Source organism: Pinus tabuliformis, chromosome 1_2 (genome assembly GCF_031772625.1).
Source record: "Pinus tabuliformis cultivar Carrire ecotype Pingquan chromosome 1_2, CPIR1, whole genome shotgun sequence".
Classification (NCBI taxonomy): Eukaryota; Viridiplantae; Streptophyta; class Pinopsida; order Pinales; family Pinaceae; genus Pinus; species Pinus tabuliformis.
In genome coordinates, this window is record NC_142298.1 from 563925105 (window position 1) to 563939619 (window position 14515).

Below are 14515 nucleotides of genomic sequence, written 5' to 3' on the forward strand. Positions count from 1 at the left end.
TCCATGTGGAGGTTTAGAACTCTCTCCAACCATTCTAGTGTTCCTCTCTTCATAGAGGACTTTAACCATCTCAGTCAAAGTATAGAAATATTTCTTGAATTTTTCCTCTTCTGAAGAGGGACCTTCAGGCTCTCTTTCTCCAGACATAATGGCTATGGATTCAGGCTCATAAATTTGTACTAATTGTACCTCTTCAATCTCAATTGAAGGAAAAACTTGAGGAGTTTCAAGTGCAGCTGGAATTGGAACTTTGGGTGTTGGAGATTGTGGCCTTGTGGTTCTCCTTCTTCTGGGAATTACCTTAGGAGTTGCAACCATTAGCTTCCCTTCTCCTTTCTGCAACTTCAACCTTGTAAGCATCACAATTTTGCAACCACTAAAATCCTAATTGCACAAACTCAAGCAATTGAGCAATTCAACCTTGTGCTCCGATACCAAGTTGATATGTATTTGTATAATTAGTTTTGTTGTGCTAATAAAAATTACGTATTAATAAACATGTGCTTGATTCTTGCTTTTTGAGTTGAGGTTTCCTTAGTTGTTAGTGCTTACAAACAAGTAAATTTCCTTAAGTTAAACAAGACATTCATGAGCAAAATATCTTCAGAAACTAATAATGAACAATAAACACGTACAGTACAAAAAACCATCAAAGAGACACATTAACACAATGTTTTGATGAAGGAGTTCACCCCTCCTCAGCTACATATCCTTGGTCCAACTTCCATGGCTTAGGCCTCTGTATTATCTCAATGTGGCAAAAATGTTGTTTACAAAACTCTATGGCTCCTGATACCTACACCAACGTGTTCAGAAGGTCCAAATTAGCTAAGAACACTCCTTTCTGATCTCAATTGTGTCGAAAATTGAGTAAGTTATGCCTCTTTCAATTTTTCCTAGGAAACCTCCGCTAAATCTGGAGAGACTCTAGTTAAGTCCATCAGAACTGGAAGTTTCCGCCTAATTTGTCACTCTGCCAAATCCGATGCCAACTTAATCCGAAATTTAATCTTGATTAATTAATGTTAAAATGAGATTAAGTTAGTTTAAGCGGGATTAGTGCTAAGCACTTTATTGGCTCTTGGTTTCAAGTTTGTGGTCGCATGGAGAGGGGGTTGGCCCCACGGGGATAGCTCCCTCCTCTTTGTCGTCGTTCAATAGGTATGGTTTTAAATAAAACTGTGCGCATCCTCCTTACAACACGCCTTGTTGTGGCTTAACGGTATTGCACGAAAATAGGAGGGGGAGGTCACGGGTTCAAACCTGCGCCACTGAAACTTTGAATTATGCCGATTTGATATTTAATATGCCATTACATTCGGACTTTGCTTAATGAAATGTGGATTTAAATATTGTTATTTAATATATATAGTTAAAAAAACTATATAATATAAATAATGCTATATATATAATATATAACAATATTTAAATAAAAATAAATTCGAATTCCACTTGGAGCCAATTAAGCAATTTCCCTTTCACAGAACTGCACTGACAAATCTAGAGGTGACACTTGTCACAAACCCATTGGGAAAAAACTGAAGAAGATTCCCATTGCTGACTGGACTGCTTAGTGCACTGTCATGACATCATTCTATCCCATTCTGCCATTTTTTTAGCTGTTTAGGAAAATGAACAGTAGGAATTTTCTCCTTCATCTGGACTCTATTTTTTACGAAACAAATTGCATTGTGATTGTCTTGACAAGACGGATGCGACCATACAGTTTTCGAGACAATATGAGAATTTTGAATTTTGAGCTAAATACTGAGCACCTAATCAACCTCCTCCATGTATTCTATGATAACAATGCTTAGATCTGGGATCAAATAGTTTACTTCACTCATCAAATTTCCCCAAGAGAAGGAGTCTTCATGCCCCTATGCCAATTACTTATGCAAGACCTCTACTTCCATCCTTTGTATATGCATTGAGTAACCAATCAATATTTACATGGTTGATGTTAGCATGGTTGCTAGATGGTTGAATCAGATTGTAAGTTGTAGTGTTTCATCCAAAATCTCTTGAATGTCCTCAACTCCACTAGTTGATGTTATAGCATAATAAAATTTCTTTGCAACGATAGGAGTCCAACTTAAGACCCTATCCTGAAACCAGAAGAGGTCATACAACCACTTATGATCATTTAGACAACTAATCTTCAAAATCACCTCAATATATAGACTAAAAGTAGAACTTATAAATGAAGAAAGAATCTACCACAACCTCAAATACCCTATAGCGTTCACTGTTGCGTATATCCAAATAAGAGCTTCATACATAATTATCATGCACTTAATGGCTTGAACCATGTCCAATAATTATAACTTGAAATCCCACTTAAAAACCACTCCTGGGAGGTACATAACCTCTCTCTTACTAGATTTAATGGTTAGCTGACTTTCCATCTCCCACACTTCGCATCAGTATTCAAGTTTAGTATGAGAAGTAGGGCTAGAGATTGGCACCCACCATCCAAATGGGGAAATATCTCTCTATACTTCACAGGACTACCTCCAATCAACATCTATAAAAGAAATTGCATCATACCACTCAATCTCTACCTCAACCTATCCTCTTTACGTTGATTTCCAAACTTGAACAAATTGAAAACATACCCCCATATAGATGTACATGGAATATCACAATATGAAACATGGTTGAATAGTGGATTCACTATTGAAATTAATGACTACTTGCTTCACCCTTTCCCTCACCTTCGATTCATAAGAGTGTTGTATGGAAGCCCATTTAACCTATTTAATAACCTATCCACACTCCCAATCACTTGCATGCATGATCCCACATGTCTTATGTAGAAATTCTGCAGATTCTCTACAAATCTACCTCTAAGATCATGTAGAAAATATGATTGTAGACTAACCCGATAATGCAATATACCAAAGCAAAATACTATAATCTACTTCTACTATCAATTTGCGGAAGCTTAAAGATTGAGCAAGATCGAGCTGACACATATAACCAAAAGAAGAAGAATCAATGTACATGAAACACAAAAAATACTCAGGGGAAAGCCTCCGCTAAAAACCCCACTATCTGTATTATCATACAAGGTGGAAATACATAGAGATTATACAAAGCCTTAGCTCTCACAACTAGCTAGCTCTTAGTACAATCCTCCTGGATGCTCACAGGATATCAAAGCTTCTTACAAGCCTTCTCCTTTGCCCTCCAAGCTCCTCTTTCCTTGCGCAGTTCCTCTGGGATGATGTCCTTCACCCAGTGGAACACTGCTCTCACACACTACTCTAACACACTGTCAGAACTGTGCAATCCTCACGGAACCTTCCCTTGACTGCATGCATGAGTTTCCTTTATAGGAAAACACATGTAACTGATAGTACACTATCCTTGACATTTAGCTCAATTGGGTCTTTCTCAGAATATACATGCATGAGTTTCTGATGAGGGAATATTCAGTTATCTTGAGTACATGGGTTGAGTGCATGCATGCATCAACTGATTGATAACTCACAATTAGTTCCTCAAATAGTTTGGAACTAATTTAACTGGACTTAACTCAGTAAACTGAGCTAACTAATTACAACTCAAATATAACTCAATCTATAATCTCCTTAATTTAAGTGATAACGGTTGCATGACTTCAGAAAGAATTCTAACTTGAATTTCTCCAACTAATTAATCCATAATGAATTAATAATTATTACCAAGCAGCTGGTGGGACTAAATTTGATTTTAATTCACAATTTTAATTCAAGGACAGATTAAAATTGGAATATTCTGGATTCTATTTTTATCATTTCTTGTTGCTATTTTCAACACTCCTTCTCAACAAGAAATGAATTCAACTCGATCCCGATCGTGAACCTTTGGAATGTTATGCATGCAACACTTCTCTCTAGTGTTGTTGCTCCAGCAACTCCAGAAACAAAAAAACATCCAACCTGAATCAATATGATGCATCTGTCATCAAAGTCTCTAACTGTTATTGCCTCTGTCATCAAAGTCTCTAACTGTTATTGCCTCTATCATCAAAGTCTCTAACTATTATTGCCTCTGTCATCAAAGTCTCTAACTGTTATTGCTTCTGCTGACTTTGCCTTTCTGCACTGTTGTCAATCCTTCTCTGTGCTCTTTCGTATCTAACTTCTCTAGCCTCTGTCACTTTGATCTTTGACTGCATCAATCCCACCTGTACTTTGGGCTCCTGTAGCAAGGTACGATCCATGAGATAAAACCTCTTAAGGGACCCTGCCCAATTTCAACCTTCTTGGGACTATCACTCCACATCGCCCCACCTCACACTTGGAGGTGTTATCACCTAGAACTACAGTCACATGTATATAATTTTTGTCCAAAGTTCACTGTCAAAAATTGGTGTCAAATGGGTTTTGTCCTATGTTTCTTACTTAGGGGTCATGTTTCTAAAGGGTCTTGATGTGAATCATTATCTAATACTATTGGTCATCCTCCATCATGATTGCATAAGCCATGTCTTATCTTGTACATGTCACTGGTCCTTTCCGTATTTTCGCAGCGCAGTCTTATTGGTTGATTTTGCAGCGCAATTATGTTTTAGCCTTTTCGCAGCGCGTCAGCATCCAGCCATTTTGCAGCGCATTTTGCTAATTTATAACTATCTGCGCTACGAAATCGCAGTTTCGGGCATTTTGCAGCGTAGATTCCTAAAGGGTCATGTCTGGGGATGAGTCATTGTCTCCGTCCGGTTATTGTCAGTTGGCGTACCTCCCAAACACTATGAGCCATCACTCCACCAACAGATCCATAGGCATGCACATAAAAATCATTCTAACGGTTTTATCATGCATGAGTGTTTTATGATGTTTGTAAATGATGCATAAAGTGGCCAGCTTCTGTGATAAGATGTTCGAATTGCAAATGAGCCCGAGTTCAAATGAGCCCGAGTTTTCTTTTTCAAGCGAGCCTGCGTTTTAAAAAATTTGAATTTGCCATTTGAGTTGAAGCTGGTGGTGATTCTCTGTGAAAAAATTTCGAAAGCGGAATGGAGAGGAAGGAGCATCGGTCTGGAAGATGTCAGAAAACAAAGCCCTGAGGAGGGAGATTGCAAGTTTAAAAGCACAGCTAGGTTAACTAGCTGCTCATTGATGGTGAGAGAGGTCATTTTCTAAATTTTGGCAAATTTTGTTAAAGCTCCATTGTTTTGAAGACATATAGGTCTCTGCCACCTGTAAAGAAGATTTAAAAAATTAGAAGTTCAAGCAAAAAATTCCTTACTGCAAATACACTCTGTTTTAGCAAAAACAACAGTTTCGTAGCGCGCTACGAAACTGCTGTAGGTGTTGTTTTTGGATGAAGACAAACAGTTTAATGGTAAGATCAACAAATTTTTGAAGGAAACGCCTAAGGAACATAAGGGAGACCACATGAGGCTATCATAGCCATTCAGATAATGACAAGTGTGCCTTTTTGTAAAGGTGAAATATTTTGTCTCAAGTTAAAACTTTTATAAAGGTACTTTATGACCAGTTAGGGTTTGGCAGAAATGGCATACGAGGAGTATTGTTTTGGTTTATACACATGTCCATCAACGGAGCCTCCAACACATCTGAAATATGGTGATGCTCATAAATTTTGGGGTATTAAAGAGCTGGGAACATGTTGCTTAACTTTCGAAGGATGGTGGGAGACAAAGACCGGAAAAACAGGGGTTTGTTCTTATGATCAATGAACCATCAGCGCATTCAGTATACAATGCTAACCTTGTTCATTGCATCCACTTCTCGGTTATCTTGGCCAAACTGAAAGGAGACAGGTGTCCAAGAGCAAAGAAGGATCATGATACGAGGAAGATAGAATTAGATATGTAGTTTAATTAGCACTCTTTGTAATTACAGTCAGCACTTGATGTATTTAATGAATTAGTTAATTGATAGATAGGGGTAATTAGTAACAGTCTTCGAGCTCCCCTCATGCTGGAGGAGGAAGCTCATAGTGGTTCAGGTTGTATCTCTATATATAGATCAGACTTTGATGTAATGAGGGTTGGATGTTTTGGAGAAGACTGTTTTTGGTTTATGTATAAACAAGTTTCAGTAATGCAAATGATTGTGTTTTCTTCTCAGGATTCACAATGGATCTTCTTGTTCAAATGTGTGATGGTATTCTTTCTTTAAGGTTCTTTTACAGTTTTGTTAATGCATAATCACTCAGAACTCATGAATCATGCTCTGACTTCCTGTATGCCTTGGCAAACTGTGGTTTCAAAGTTATGTTTGAACATATAGATGTAAAGTGCCCTGATTTCTATGAAAAGATAGTGTTTTTGTTTGCTGAGATATGAGAGACTCCATAAGCCCAATGGGAATCAATTCAATGTTGTCCAGCCAGCTTATTTTTCATGTGTCTTATAAGAGTTAGCCATCTTTCCTTGTCATTAGTCAATATTCATAATATGTGAGAGAGCCCTCTCAGACTAAGGAGGCTAAGCCTTAGTCCAAAGCCTGGTTTGAAATAGTTACACAGAATCTTGCTGATTGGCAGCCTTCAGTGTTCGATTTTGTGATAACAGGAGGTATGTCTGCATGTGAAACCTTTACCCACTTCTCTAATTGTGGCTCATCCATAATTGTCTGAGACTTCTTTTGGGGCTGCATGTTGAGAGGTAATTTACTCCCCCTCTCAACCACCGAGTCTCTAACATTTTCCTTGCTCCTCAAGGCTTTGCATGCATCTTGAACCTCAAGAGCATACAAGTTTTTAACTCGTGAACCAATCTATTTCACCTGTCTCGTGGTGATGTGTCTAAGGAACGTCTTTCCTTTACTGAAGACAACATTGTAGCCTTTGTCCTCCAACATCGTGACCGATACCAAGTTCTTCTTCAGTCCAGGCACATACTTCACATCTGTCAAGATGATAGGAGCTCCATGCCCCCTCTGAAAAGCAACCGTGCGCACTCCTGAAACACTATACCTTTCATCGTCACCCATCTCGATGCACATCTTGAGGTCTTTCTCCTCCAAGGTACTGAACCAACTTTTATCGCCAGTCATGTGGAATGAGGCTCCACTGTCAAGATACCAAACACAACCCATCATTGATGACACCATGCATGCAATGAGGGTAAAGTCCATTTCGAACTGAGAGACTAATGCCTCACCTTCCGATCCCTTCTTGGACTTATTTGATGGGCAATTAATCGCATAATGTCCCATCTCGTGACAATTAAAGCATCTTACTTTAGACTTGTCACCCTTCTTCCCTCCATGAAAAGAATTCGATTTGGAATGGGAAGCCTTCCCCTTTCCTTTCCTTGCCTTACTTGCTAAGGCCAGATTTTCTTCATCATCATCCTTGGATGAAGAGCCATCTCATATGCTCCTCATGATCTCCTCCTGCATAATATCTGACCACGATCGTTCTCAATCTGACAGTTTTTCCCTTCCATTCAGAGAGTCCTGATAGATATTCCAACACTTTGGAAGGCCAAGGAGAGCAAGGCTCACCATATCATCATCGGCAGTAGTTATTCCCACACTACCAAGCTCATCTCTACAAGTGGCGAGCTTGTTCAAATATGTGGAAATAGTATCACCCTTCTCCATCTTGATTCTTCGAAGCTTATCCTTGAGCGCCAATTTCCTCTGGTCGTTACTGCTCTGGTAGAGGTCCTTCAATGTCTTCCACATTGAATATAGAGTATCCTTCCCATGGAGACTCGAGACAATATGGTCTCGAACTCCCTCAAGGATGATCTATCTCGCCCTCGCCACACACTTCTTCCACTCAGCCAACTCTTGTGCATTAGTTGAACCTGGCTTTGGGATTTCTTGATCAATGAAATCCTTCAAGTCGTTGTCTTCTAATACAACCTCCATGCAATCTTTCCATGCTATGTAATTCGAGCTGCCTTCCAAGGCATACTTGAGTCTCAAGCCATAGAATGCCATTGGCCAACCTTGAAGTATGATATGAATTCGATTTGCACCTGCAACCTCAAACTTCATACTTCAAATTCTCTTCTCCATATACTGTTCACAACTTCGATAAACTTGGCTCTGATACCATGTAGAAATTATGCAAATTCTCTACAAATCTACCTCTAAGATCATGTAGAAAATATGATTGTAGATTAACCCGATAATGCAATATACCAAAGAAAAATACTATAATCTACTTCTACTATCAATTTGCGGAAGCTTAAATATTGAGCAAGATTAGGTTGAACACATAAAACCAGAAGAAGAAGAATCAATGCACATGAAACACAGAAAATACTCAGGGGAAAGCCTCAGCTAAAAACCCCACTATATGTATTATCATACAAGGTGCAAATACATAGAGATTATACAAAGCCTTAGCTCTCACAGCTAGCCAGCACTCAGTACAATCCTCCTGGATGCAAATAGGCAATCAAAGCTTCTCACAAGCCTTCTCCTCTACCCTCCAAGCTCCTATTTCCTTACGCAGTTCCTCTGGGATGATCTCCTTCACCCAGTGGAACACTGCTCTCACACACTACTCTAACACAATGTCAGAACTGTGCAATCCTCAAGGAACCTTCCCTTGACTGCATGCATGAGTTTCCTTTATAGGAAAACACATGCAACTGATAGTACACTATCCTTGACATTTAGCTCAACTAGGTCTTTCTCAGAATAGACATGCGTGAGTTTCTAATGAGGGAATATTTAGTTATATGGAGTACACTGCTTGAGTGCATGCATGCATCAATTGATTGATAACTCACAATTAGTTCCTCAAACAGTTTGGAGCTAATTTAATTGGACTTAACTCAGTAAACTGAGCTAACTAATTACAACTCAAATATAACTCAATCTTATCTTCTCAATTAAGGGATAATCTCCTTAATTTAAGGGATAACTGTTGCATGACTTCTGAAAGACTTCTAACTTGAATTTCTCCAACTAATTAATCCATAATGAATTAATTAATTATTTCCAAGCAGCTGGTGAGACTAAATTTGATTTTAATTCACAATTTTAATTCAAGGACAAATTAAAATTGGAATATTCTGGATTCTATTTTTATCATTTCTTGTTGCTATTTTCAACATCTTATCCACGTGTGCTCTTCTTCTATAGCTCCACTAATTTTCCAATATTAAGAATTAGGAAATAAGGACTCCCCTTCATTGACCTGAAGAAACACCCTTTCCAACCTATCTCCCTCATTTTCTTAATTTTCTTAAAGATCAACCTCTTTCTTATTCTGTATGAAAACATGATAAACATCAAACCTTGTAGAATGATCCAAAGGAAGTCTAACTCTATTTAGAAGAATGTTTAGTCTTACATCTATGGGATTAGAACACAACTTTAGGTGATAAATTAAAATGTGTGAGTCCCCTACAATAATTAATCTTTTAATACTGATATTTCAGGCTAGAAGCAATCCTTGACGTAAACCATAAGCTTCATTTTGGTTTTTTTATGTAGGGCTTAAATCCCACAAGTAGGAAAGTTCTGATTGTCCACTAGGGCAAAAAATTGCAATCCCATCCCCGCTCATGTCACCCATAGTTTATATATATATATATATATATATATATATATATAAAGAGAGAGAGAGAGTCATATTAATTGTAGAAAGTGGATAATAATGTTACATTATTTTTTATATGTAGTTATATTTGTTTACATAATTTCTAATTTATATATGAGAGTTTATACATATTTTAACATGTAAATGATGATATTTTGCTATAAAATTTTATAAAATTTTGTAGTAATGTAGAAGATGGTTTATACTTTTCTTATGGAAATGTTTTCCAAATCTTTAAATTAATTGTTGATCTCTAAAATGGTTGATTATGCTACATGTTTCACTTCATCTCTCCAATCGGTTAAGAAATGTAATCAACATTGAAAATTTTACACTAATAGCATTTGTGAACTGCAAAGAAGCATTGAATAGATTTCCCACAAAATTTTACTTATGGAATAAATAGATAGATAGAACATTCAAAAGTATGATATTTCATTTTTTGTGAAATAAACATATTAAGAAATCCAGAAGGCACTTTTTCTCATTTTAAAGATGGTACATAGGGCAAATTGGATACAGATAGATAGAACATTCAAAAGTATGCTATTTCACGTTTTTTAAAACACACATCTTGATAAACCCACCTTTCCCTCATTCCCAAGGTAGATCATCATGTTGAACAAGATGATGATATAACAACCAAAATTGGACTCTTTATTGGAGTGCTCACAAAAAAAAGAACCTACCGTGAGTCCAATGATGGGATTTTGAACATTGTTAAGTACTAATTCAAAGTATTATGGTTCACTAGCTACATTTCTTATAGAACCTACAAAGAGGCAAAGAAAGTAACACCTACTAGTGTTAATATTTAACTTTCTTTCAACTTTGGCATACAAAAATGATCTCTCTTTTTCTTCAAACTACAAAAACAAACAAGTGGCATATAATCCAATCTACAATGTGATCTAGATTTATGTGTTCAATAATCCTATATGTTCGCGAATCTAATCGATTTGAAGTTTGTTCAAGGTAGACTACTAAGAGAAATATTGGCTCAAATTGGATTCTTTCCAAACCTCTTATAAATTTGTAATAAGCATGTGATTGTATTTTAAGTTATATTTTTGGAAAAATTGAGAAAATGGCCAAAATTTTTTGGGAAGTGGAAATGAACCATTGTGACGGTTGGCCTTCCAAGGAAACCCATTAAAAATGAAGGTTGTAGTGAAGAAGGATACCAAGGGGAAACCTTGCAAAGATGAGAGATAGAAGTGTGTGGCTTGCTTGAATATCAGTGGATGGAGTTAAGGAGCTTGTCCACAATGAGCGGAGGTGTTTTTGAGCCATGGCCATCTGCAATTTTATTTTGCTAGTGAGTAATAATGCATGAGATTTTGAGCATGCATAAATCACTCTCCATAATGAACTCCCAAAGCATAATAAATAGCCACTAGTTCTAGTTTATCTTGTATGAGGTTCTAAATTAAAATATTTGTTTATTATATTATGTGCTCATGTTTTGGCTTCCTATGTATAATCCACTTTATCGTTATGCATAGGATTGATTCGCATAATGTTGAACAACTAAATGGTTCAGGTAATGTAATCATTTACTACATTTAGATATGAATAATTGGCTTACTACCTCTTGATTCTCACCCATTACGTTGATCACTAGTTAGTTAACAACATTAAACCCTTCTTTACTGGATCACTAGTGTTGTGTGTGTGAATTTCCAATTAAACCCTGACTTATTATGCACGCCCAAGAAAATACACAAAGTCAACATTGATTTCCTTGTGAATGGGGTCATTGGGTTTCTTTACTTACTTGTCACAACACTATATAATGTTGGAAGGTATGTGCCTTTACTTACAACCAACTCTTACCCAATTGAGAAACTATCCATTTCCTATAATGTAGTCCATTCCAATACATGCTACAAGATCGTTCAAATGGGCATACTAGTTTATCTACCTTTATATAGTTTATCACTACAACTGCACCATGATTTTCCTTAGTAAGCTACAACCCAAAAGGTGATTCTATAGCATGTTAGATAAGTTGTTGATTTTATTTCCTAGAAAACCTTGAACCTAGAAAATTCAAGCCATTGACTCTTTAAAGTCAAACGATTGAGTGTTGGGGATAGCCACAACCACATGTTTTTATTTTTGCTAGAATTGTTCGTATCTAGGTTGAAATATGGACAATTAAATAAATAAAGTGCAAGCTATTCACTTGCAAATACGAACAAGTTAGTGTCACGAAGGCCTATTTATTGATATCTATCCTTAAGTGTGGGAATGGATAAATAATTAACATTATAATAATAGATATTATATACATTAACAAAGTCTCACATCTAATAGCTTTTTAATGCTTATTATATAATAAATGATTATGTTTATAGCATTGGGTGTGCAAAGTTAAAGAAACAAGAAAATAATATGAATGTTTTAGTACATTCAAATGAAACACCATGTGCATAGTGAATTTGGCATTGCACCTAGATATTGAGTAGAAACTTTGGGCCCAAATTTGAATAGGGGTAGTTGGTCAAGCACATAAATCAAAATATATTCCATAGAGGATCCTTGTTGATGAAATAGACAAGCCATAGGCTTACCATTTATGGATCAAATCTGGATATCAAATTGATGGACATGATGTCAAATCAAATGATAAATATTGTTTTAATTAGATAGTAGATGAAAAACATTTGTTAATTTATCTTGCATTTAAATTTGAACAAATAGTCCTGGATAAGACACTGTCATCAGATGGGAAAGATCTCAAAATGGCATTGGGATTATACATATTGCATAAGGACACATAAGGTTTTGTATCTATTATGTTTTCAATCTCTTTTGGATTTGACAAACATCCTACATTTGAAGTGTCTCAAACACCACAATTGAATGTTATTCTTATCTTAGCTCACAAGTGTTACCATCCATTATTGGAAAGCAACAATAATAGAACAATATAAGAATTTGATAAAGATTTTAAAAATAGATAATGGAATATATTGTTTTTATTACAATATTTTGCATTTGGGGTTTTAAGGACATATGATGGAACCACAAATTTTTGCCACCATGAACTTATGAACATAGGATCGCTTTACTTTATAAACTTAAAGCAATATAAACTTATCAATCTTAATAATTGCAAATTTGCATTGAAAAATACTTAATATGTTTGAAAAATTAAACCACCATCCAACCACAATAGATCACTTTCCCGTGATCAAAATTCATGCATTCCCATGTATTACTATCATGGAGAGACAAGTGCTATGAGGCCCTTAAGACTAAAGAGCTCTTCCTTCATCAAATTTGAAAAACTTTGAAATTACAAACAATCTATGGAGAACTACCATGGTGCTATCATGCTCTTAAGACCATAAGGATGCTAATAAATATAATGAAAGACATAAAACTTTGAGAAAAAAGCTTTAAACCATTCTCAACGCATGTATTTATTTCATAATATCAAATTATAGTACATATATTTGTCCATCTCTAAGTCTAGATCTCACTAACAACTCATCATTAGATAATGACAATGTCTCATTAATAAATAAGGATGACAACTCATTAAAATATGATTTCTTACTTTATGCTTATCTAATAACACATAATGTACCATAAGAAAAACTACTTGTGATAGAGAGAACTCCAATAAAAAAAACTTGACAACTCATTAAAATATGATTTCCTACTTTATGCTTATCTAATAACACATAATGTACCATAAGAAAAACTACTTGTGATAGAGAGAACTCCAATAAAAAAAACTTGAGGTGAAAGAGAGACAATGCTGAAACTAAAACACAATACTACATATAACGTGTTTATTTAATGGTAAATTGTAAAGTTGTTATTTTCCTTGTAATTCTTTCTCTTTCTACTTGATTTTCGCTGTTGCTCCTTTATCCTTACATTCACGATTTTCTTATTTAAATTAGTATGTTTTTATTATATGTTTTTCCTTTTATTAAGATTTAGATCGTTGACAATAAAGACATTGAAAAATTAAGGCATGAGAAAGAAAATCTTGATGTACTTTGTTGTGCCTTGAAATGTGAAGGATATAAAAGCGACTCATTTCGTTTAAGAATTTTTAGTTCTACCTTGATCATAAAATATGGTTCAACCAAGTAATTATGGCTCAATCAAGTAATGTGATAGATTTACATGTTTTGTATTACTATGAAAAGATTAAATATATTTAATTGTTTTTATTCTTACTGCCAAATTAACTAATGATTTAGTAAAATTATGTTCAATCACTATTCATGTAATTTTAAAGATTTTACAAACCATGCTAAACCATTTTTGAAAAGTTTTCAAATAGCTTGGTTAAACCCATTAACTATAATGTATTTTGAAGAGGAACAATCCATTTCAACTTTTAACATGATGACTTGGATAGAAAAATGATTTTATAAATAATAAAATAAGTTTGAACTCACTTTTAAATGGCAATATGGGAGAATTAAAACAAGTTTGAACTCATTTTTAAATAGGAATTTGGGAGAATTCTAACATTTTAAGCAATAATAATAATTTTAGTAATTTGACTACTAAGTCTACAAAGACATACAACCATACATACTCTACCCCTCTGGTTTTGAAGCTGTGACCTCTTAGGAGGAAACACATGCTCTTAACCATTAGGCCCACTCAAGTTGTATAGGTTAATGCATTTTGAAGAAATTCATAATTTTCCAATAAATAAGGAGAGAGCTCTCTTATTCTGAGACACTTAAAAGGCTCAAACTCAGTTGCATTCATATTAATGTATGAATGTATGGAATACATCATAGCTTTGGTAACCACACATTTGAGATTCCATACCTAACCATGAAATAGACCTATTTCCTAATCAAACTAATAAATATACCCATTTTATAAAAACTTAGATCTATCATCATTGTACTAACAATAAGGAAACTACATAAAACTCTCAAAACCACACTAAAAAACTATTTTAATCAATTTTACAATTTACACGAGACAACTAAAAATATCA